Source organism: Rhinolophus ferrumequinum, chromosome X, assembly GCF_004115265.2.
Source record: "Rhinolophus ferrumequinum isolate MPI-CBG mRhiFer1 chromosome X, mRhiFer1_v1.p, whole genome shotgun sequence".
NCBI classification, from domain to species: domain Eukaryota; kingdom Metazoa; phylum Chordata; class Mammalia; order Chiroptera; family Rhinolophidae; genus Rhinolophus; species Rhinolophus ferrumequinum.
In genome coordinates this window covers 96,248,481-96,257,039 of record NC_046284.1, presented here as the reverse complement: position 1 = coordinate 96,257,039, position 8,559 = coordinate 96,248,481, and positions in this window count along the sequence as shown.

Below are 8,559 nucleotides of genomic sequence, written 5' to 3'. Positions count from 1 at the left end.
CTTTTTCTGCATCCACTGAGATGTTCATGTGGCTTTTAATTTTCAGCTTGTTAAAACAATAAATTATATTGATTGATTTCCAAGTGGTAAAAATACTTCAAATTCTTGAGATAAAGCCCACTTGGTCATGATGTATTATCCTTTGTATTTACTGTTGAATTCCATTTGCTAAAATATTTCAAAATATATTTGCATCTATGTTTCTGGGGGATATCTGGTGTCTCTTTTACTTTAATGCCTTTGTTTAGCTTTATTGTCAGGGTAATGCTGGCTTCATAGAATGATTTGGGAAGTATCCCATCCTCTTCATTTTCTGAAACTATTTGTGTAGGATTGATACTGTTTCTGCTTTAAACATTTTGTAGAAGTCACCAGTGAAGCCACCTAGGCCTGAAATTTTCTTTGTGGCAAGGTTTTTTGTTGTTTTTTTTTAACTGCAAATTCAGTTTCTTTAATAGATATAGGGATATACAGATTATCTATTTTTTCTTGAATGAGCTTCATTAGTTTGTGTATTCCAAGTACTATGTTTTATCTGTGTTGTCAAAATGATTGCCCTAAAGTATCCATACTATTTCCCTGCTACCCTTTAAATATCTTTGGAATCTGCAATGATGTCATCTCTTCTATTGTTGATTTTTGTAGTTTGTATCTGCTTCTTTGTGTTTTCCCCCCTAATAAGACTGGCTAGAGAAGAATGCATTTTATTGATCTCTCTTTAAAGAAACAGGTTTTTCTGGGGGGGGCAGCCGATTAGCTCAGTTGGTTAGAGCACAGTGCTCTTAATAACAAGGTTGCCGATTCAATCCCCACATGGGCCTCTGTGAGCTGCTCCCTCCACAACTAGATAGAAACTACTTCACTTGGAGCTGATGGGTCCTGGAAAAACACACTTAAAATATATAAAAGTTTAAAAAAAAAAAAAAAAGAAAGAAAGAAACAGGGTTTTTTTGTCTGTTTCATTGACTTTTCCCAATATTTTTTCCGCTTTCTATTTGATTGATTTCTCCTCCCAACTTTGGTCTATTGTTGTGTTGCCCTTAATGATCTGTTCATGGTAATGTAGACTTTTCCCAGCATGCACCTCAAAGCTCTTCCAGACTCTACTCATTGCCCAATTCCAAAGCCATTTCCATATTTTTTAGGTATTTGTTACAGCAACACCCCACTTCTTGGTACCAATTTTTGTTTTAGTCCTTTCAGGCTCCTATACCAGTACACCATAGACCAGGTGGCTTATACAGAACAGAAATGTGTTTCTCACAGTTCTGGATGCTGGAAATTCCAAGTTCAAGGTGCAGGCAGATTTGGTATCTGGTTCATAGACAGCCATCTTTTTGCTGTGTCCTGACATGGCCATGGCAGAAGGGGTGAAGGATCTCTCTAGGGCCTCATTTATAAGGGCACTAATCCCATTTATGAGTGCTTCACCCTTATGACTTAATCACCTCCCAAAGTCCTTACCTCTAAATACCATCACTCTGGAAATTAAGTTTCAACGTATTAATTTTTGGGGAACACAAACATTCAGCCTATAGCATGTTGACATTCATTATTTTGTATATATTTTATAACCTTTATACTACTATGTTTCCCGGGTCATCAGCTCTAATGCATCTTTTGGAGCAAAAATTAATATAAGAACTGGTATTATATTATATTATATTATATTATATTATATTATATTATATTATATTATATTATATTATATTATATTATATTATACCTGGTCTTATATTATAGTGAAATAAGACCGGGTCTTATATTAATTTTACCTCCAAAAGACGCATTAGAACTGATTGTCCGACTAGGTCTTATTTTCAGGGAAAGGCGGTACTTTCTAAATTACTTTTCTTAAATTGATTTTAACATATAAAAATCTTATGTATTTACCCATGTAATTATATGTTTCATTATTCTTCTCTCTCTTGTGTAGATCAGTATTTCCGTCTGGTATCATTTTCCTTCAGAGAGAAGGAAAACATACTGTACTACATGTTCGCCCAGTGAGGAATTTGTTCCTCTCTTATGTGTCTAAAATTTTTCTTATTTTGCCTTGGTTTTATAAAAGATTTTTAAAAGATGTTTTCTCTGCGTATGGAATTCTGGGATGGTAGGTTTTTTTCTTTCAATATATTCAATACTTTAAAATATATGACTCCATTGTTTTCTCACTTGTTTTGGTTTGGATGAGAAGTCTAATGTCAGTCACCCTGATATTTGTTTGTTTATACATAATGAGTCTTTTTTCCTCTGGCTGTTCTCTTTATCATTATTTTTGAGCAAATTGATTATAATATGCCATGGTGTCTTTGTGTGTGTGTGTGTGTGTGTCTGTGTGTGTGTGTGTGTGTGTTTCTTGGGCTTGGAGTTTGTTGAACATCTTGAATTTGTGTGTTTGTAGTTTCCATCACATTTGGGGTCAGGGATGGGATTGCACTAATTCCTTCAAATGTGTTTTCCATCCTGCTTTCTCCCTCTTCTTCTTCGTAGATTGCAATTATCCATATATTAGACTGCTTGAAGTTTCGTGCAGCTCATTGGTACTATGCTCATCTAACTGTTTTCTTCTCTGTGTTACATTTCAGATCATTTCTCTTGCTAAATCTTTAAATACAGTCATCTTTCCTTCTGCAATATCTAATCTGTCATGAATGCCTTACAACATGTTTTCTCGTATCACACTTTGAAATTTTCATCTCTAGAAGTTTTAGTTTGATTTTTCATGTCTCTACTTAATTTTTTGAACATTTAAAATATAGAAATAATAACTTTTCAGTGTCTTTCCTGCTCATTGTAACATCTGTTAATTCTGGGTTGGTTTTGATTGATTGATTCATCTCTTTATTATAGGAAGCATGTTACTACTTCTTTCATACTGATAATTTATTATTGGATGCCAGAAATTGTGAACATTATGAAGGTATGGAGGTGGGTGGCAGATAACTTTGTATTTTTACAAATATTTTTGAATTTGTTCCCAGATGCTCTTAAGTTTCTTATAAATGGTCTAATCCTTTGGGGTCCTTTTTACAGTTTTATAGGCAGAGCAGTGCTCAATCTATGGCAAATTATTCCCCACTGCTGAGATAAGACCCTTCTGTGTACACTATGCAGTGCCTGTGAATCTTGAGGTTTTCCAGTGTGGCTGGCAGGAACACTCACTATTCCAAGCCTGGGATGAGTGGCAGGCACTGTTACTTATAATCTTTTTAGATGGTCCTTTCCTGGCCTCAGGTACCTTCCTCACAAGCATGAGCTGATCGATAATCAGCAGAACAATTGGGATGGGAGTGGGGCTCTGAATGTTTCTGGAGTTATCTCTCTGCATAAAATCATCCTCTCCAGTACTGAGAACTCTACCCACCTTGTTCTCCAAATGTCTCTTAGCTTCATCTCGTAGGTTTAGAGTGACTGTTGGTCTCCTCCTTGGTTCCCCTTCCCTGATCCATGGCCCAGAAATTCAGTACACATTTGGAGCAATTACAGGGCTCAGCTCATTTATTTCCTAACTCTCAGGGATTAATATCTGCTGCCTGATGTCTAGTGTCTTACAAACTATTGTCTTATATTTTCGCCATTTTTTTATTTTTATGTTTTGGTTGTTTCAGAGGGTAACTCTGGTCCCTTTTTCTCTGTCTTCAGCTGAAGAGGAAATATAATTTATTTTCACTTGCTCTGTCTCCACAAATTTGTGAAACCAATCTCTCAAAAGCCTCCAAAGAATGCTTAACCATCAAATGCCTTATCATATTCTTACCACTGATCTTCATAATTAAAAATTTGGGGAAATACCTTACTAAAACTTAGATTCTTCTTTAAGTTTCATACTATTCTATTTTACATTTTCTCCTAATGCTCATGATATACATCCCTTTTAAAATCCACAAAAAGAATACCAATGCCTCACCATCCTATATTAGGTGTTTTTTTTTTTCACAATTCTGATCTTGTGTAGCTTTTCTTTTATTATCACAGAAAAGTCTCTAATATACATGTTACAGATTAGATATCATTTCTCAGTCATGGATTGAACATACATCTTTATTTAAGTCCATTTGGTTGTTTATTCTTTTTAACTTTTTATTTAAGTATAGATGGTATACAATATTATGTTGGTTATATTAGTTTCAGGTGTGCAATATAGTGATTCAACAATTATATGCCTTACAATGTGATCACCCCACTAATTCTAGTAATCATCTGCCACAGTGCAAACGTATCAGAATGTTGTTGACCCCTTTTCCCTTCACCTTTTTCACCCATCCCCCACCCCCTCCCATCTGGCAACCATCAGTTTGTTCTCTGTATCTATGAGTCTGTTTCTATTGTTTGTTCATTTATTTTGTACTTTATGTTCCACATATAAGTGAGATGACATGGTTTCTGTCTTTCTCTGTCTGACTTACTCCACTTAGCATAACACCCTCTGAGTCCATCCGTGTTGTCCAAAATGGCAAGATTTCATTCTTTTTATTGCATAATATTCATACACACACACACACACACACACACATATATATATATATAAAATGGAATATATATTCATATATAATGGAATATATATATAATGGAATGTATATATCTTATCTTCTTTATCCATTCATCAGTAGTATCATACTACTTTTTATTTTTTCTTAAGCTTTTTAAAAATTTTATTGGGAAATATTGGGGGACAGTGTGGTTCTCCAGGGCCTATTAGATCCGAGCGGCCATCCCTCAATCTAATTGTGGAAGGTGCAGCTGAGCTTCAAGTCCAGTCACCGTCCCCAATCTTTACTTTCAGTGGGTGCAGCCCACCATCCCATGCGGGAACTGAACTGGCAACCCCGTTGCCCAGAGCTCGTGCCCCAACCAACAGAGCCATCCAGATCACCCCAGTAACATACTACTTTTAAATGAACTATATTCTATTACCATTTAATGGTAAACTTCAAGTTTAAATTCCATGAAACAAATGAGACTTTACATTTTGAATAATCTCATTCTTAGTTTACTTAAAGAAGGCATATTGATGTTTGATTGCTATGCATTAAAATGTTTGTATAAAAGATTTAAAAGTTTATTTTTATTCTGTCAAAAAGAAATTTTATATCAGAGAGTCATATGCTAGAAATCTGACACCTGGGAAACCTAAATTAAGAAAATACAAACTAGAGTATATTTGGCGTGAGAACTGCTTGGGTGAATTAATGTAAGACCGTTAGATGATGAAGAACTGTGATTAAGGGGCAGGGGGTGGGAAGAAGCCAGTGAAAACTACCTTCATTGCAGACCCATGTCCACCCTCTGCAACAAATCAGATATCCTTGTTCCCTAACTTACTGCTAACATTAATGCTAACATGAATACTAGCAAAATATAGGGATTTCTGGTGGCTCACAAACAAAATGATAATAATAGCCTCCTTTATAAGAGTTAATACTTTTCATGAAATGTTCATGAAAATGTTTTAGTAATTTGTAGACTGTAGTCACTTCAGGGCACATTCTGCTTTTAGTTCAAAGGTTACAAACTCAAATGTCCACCTGGGTCAGGGAGGTCATTTAAATGTGTGCAGTGGGTCAAAGATTTCTAAGAAATGATGAGAAAAAAAAAGGAAATGATGAAGATAGTGATAACATAGCAAGTGCAGGCCCTGTATAAAGGCATTCAATATAAAACACTGAAAAAATATTATGAAGGCCAACACACCTTTGTGGACGTCCAATTTAATTAATTAGTCGTTTCAATGGGGAAGAAAGGTAGTCTGTCTTTGTGACGTTCAGGCTCTTATTACCTCACATTTAACTTCCACAGTTTGGAGTCATGGGGAAGAAAAGTAGTCTGTCTTTGTGACGTTCAGGCTCTTATTACCTCACATTTAACTTCCACAGTTTGGAGTCATGTGGAATCTCTGCATATCAAATCATCACATAGGGATATATTATAATCGGCAGTGACTATAAGACATGATGGTGTGCCTCAGGAATTTTTGACCCCTGGAATATTAAAATTCATGAGATTTAAAAAGGGTTCAAAGAGCTCTAAGCAAATAGTTATTTTTACTTTAAAATAGCTTTCTTTATCTTATTCTATATATGAACATGTATTATCTTTCAATTTAAGAAATGGCATCATTAATTTAATCTATACCAGGGGTACCAAGAAAATGCAGTATACACATTTTAAGAGATGGTCAGCATTACTCATGCAGTAGTTCGCTGTAATCAGAAGTGTCTGGATGCTGATGGTAACCACTTTGAGCACCTCTTGTAATTGCAGAAGTCAAATGTGACTTGTATTAATCTTTGTTATCAGTATATATTGAGTATTAAAATTTTAATAGTTTTGTCCTTTCTTAAAATGTATATACATTTTTGGTACCCTCTCTATATATTTACTATAAACTTAATTTCATATATACATATATATGTATGTATGTGTGTGTATGTATATATATGTGTGTGTGTGTATATATATATGTATATATGTGTATATATATATACATATATATATACACACACACACGCATATATATATAAAATAGATTAAAGGAGTCAGTAAAATTTTCTATAAAGGTTCAGATAGTAAATATTTTTGCCTTGCAGGCCACATGATCTTTGTCACAATTACTAAATTGTCTCATTGTAGCGCAAAAGTAGCCATAGACAATACATAAACAAATGAGTATGACTATGTTCCAATAAAACTTTATTTATGCACACAGATTTGGACTTTTCAAAGAAAAGTTATATTTTTTTTCTTATTTTAACCTTTACGTAATTTTTATTTTTTTCTTTATTAAATTTGTTGGGGTGACAATGATTAGTAGTAAAATTACATAGGTTTCAAGCGTACAATTCTTTTTTTTTTAATTTATTGGGGTGACAATTGTTAATAAAATTACATAGATTTCAGGTGTACAATTCTGTAATACCTCATCTATAAATCCCATTGTGTGTTCACCACCCAGAGTCAGTTCTCCTTCCATCAACATATATTTGACCCCTTTACGCTCATCTACCACCCCTTACCCCCTTACCCTCTGGTAACCACTAAACTATTGTCTATGTCTATGAGTTTTTGTTTCTTTATTTGTTGGTCTTGTTCCTTTGTAGCTTTCAGTTTTAAATCCTACATGTCAGTGAAATCATATGGTTCTCGACTTGTTCTGTGTTACTTTCTTCGCTTAGCATAATAACCTCCAGATCCATCCGTTTTGTCACAAATGACACTATTTCATCTTTTGTTATGACAGAGTAGTATTCTATTGTGCATATATGCCACATCTTTATCCAGTCATCTATCTAAGAACACTTTAGTTGTTTCCATGTCTTGGCTACCATAAATAAAGTTGCAGTGAACATGGGAGCACATATATATCTTTACGGATAAATGTTTTCACATTTTGGGGGTGTATACCCAAGGAGAGTGATTGCTGGGTCATATGGTAATTCTGTTCTTAATTTTTTGAGGAACCTCCACACTGCCTTCCATAGTGGCTGCATCAGTCTGCATTCCCACCAACAGTGTATGAGGGTTCCTTTTTCTCTACAGCCTCTCCAACACTTGTAATTGTTTGTCTTGTTGATAATAGCCATTCTAACTGGTGTGAGGTGATATCTCATTGTGATTTTTATTTGCATTTCTCTGATGATTAGTGATGTTGAGCATCTTTTTATATGTCTATTGGCCATCTGTATGTCCTCTTTGGAGAAATGTCTATCCATGTCCTCTGCCCATTTTATAATTGGATTGTTATTTTTTGTTGTTGTTGAGTTGTATGAGTTCCTTATATATTTTGGATATTAGCCCCTTTTCAGAGGTGTTGTTTGCAGATATTTTCTCTCATTCAGTTGGTTGACTCTTTGTTGATGCTTTCTTTGGCTGTGCAGAACCTTTGTAGTTTTATATATTCCCATTCATTTATTTTTGTTTCTACTTTCCTTACCTTCAAGGTCAAATTCATATAATCCTCTGTAAACACAAGGTCCATAAGTTTAGTACCTATGCTTTCTTCTATGCAGTTTACTGTTTCATGTCTTATGTCTAGGTCACTGATCCATTTTGAGTTAATTTTGGTACATGGTGACAGATAGCAGTCCAGTTTCATTGTTTTGCACATGGCTTTCCAATTTTGCCAGCACCATTTATTGAACAGACTTTCTTTTCTCCATTGTTTTTTGGCTCCTTTGTCGAAAATTATCACCCATATTTTTGTGGGTTTATTTCTGGGTTTTCAATTCTATTCCGTCAGTCTGTGTATCTGTTTTTCTGCCAATACCATACTGTTTTGATAATTGTTGCCATGTAGTACAAGCTGAAGTCAGGGAGTGTGATACCTCCAGCATTGTTCTTTTTTCTTAGGATTGCTTTGGCCATTCGGGGTCTTTTGTGATTCCATACAAATCTGATAATTTTTTGTTCTAATTCTTCTAAAAAATGCTATTGGGAATTTGATGAGGATTGCATTAAATCAGTATATTGCTATAGTATATTGCTATAAGGCCATTTAAACTACCCTGTTTACCCGAAAGTGAGACCTAGCTGGACAATCACCTCTAATGCATCTTTTGG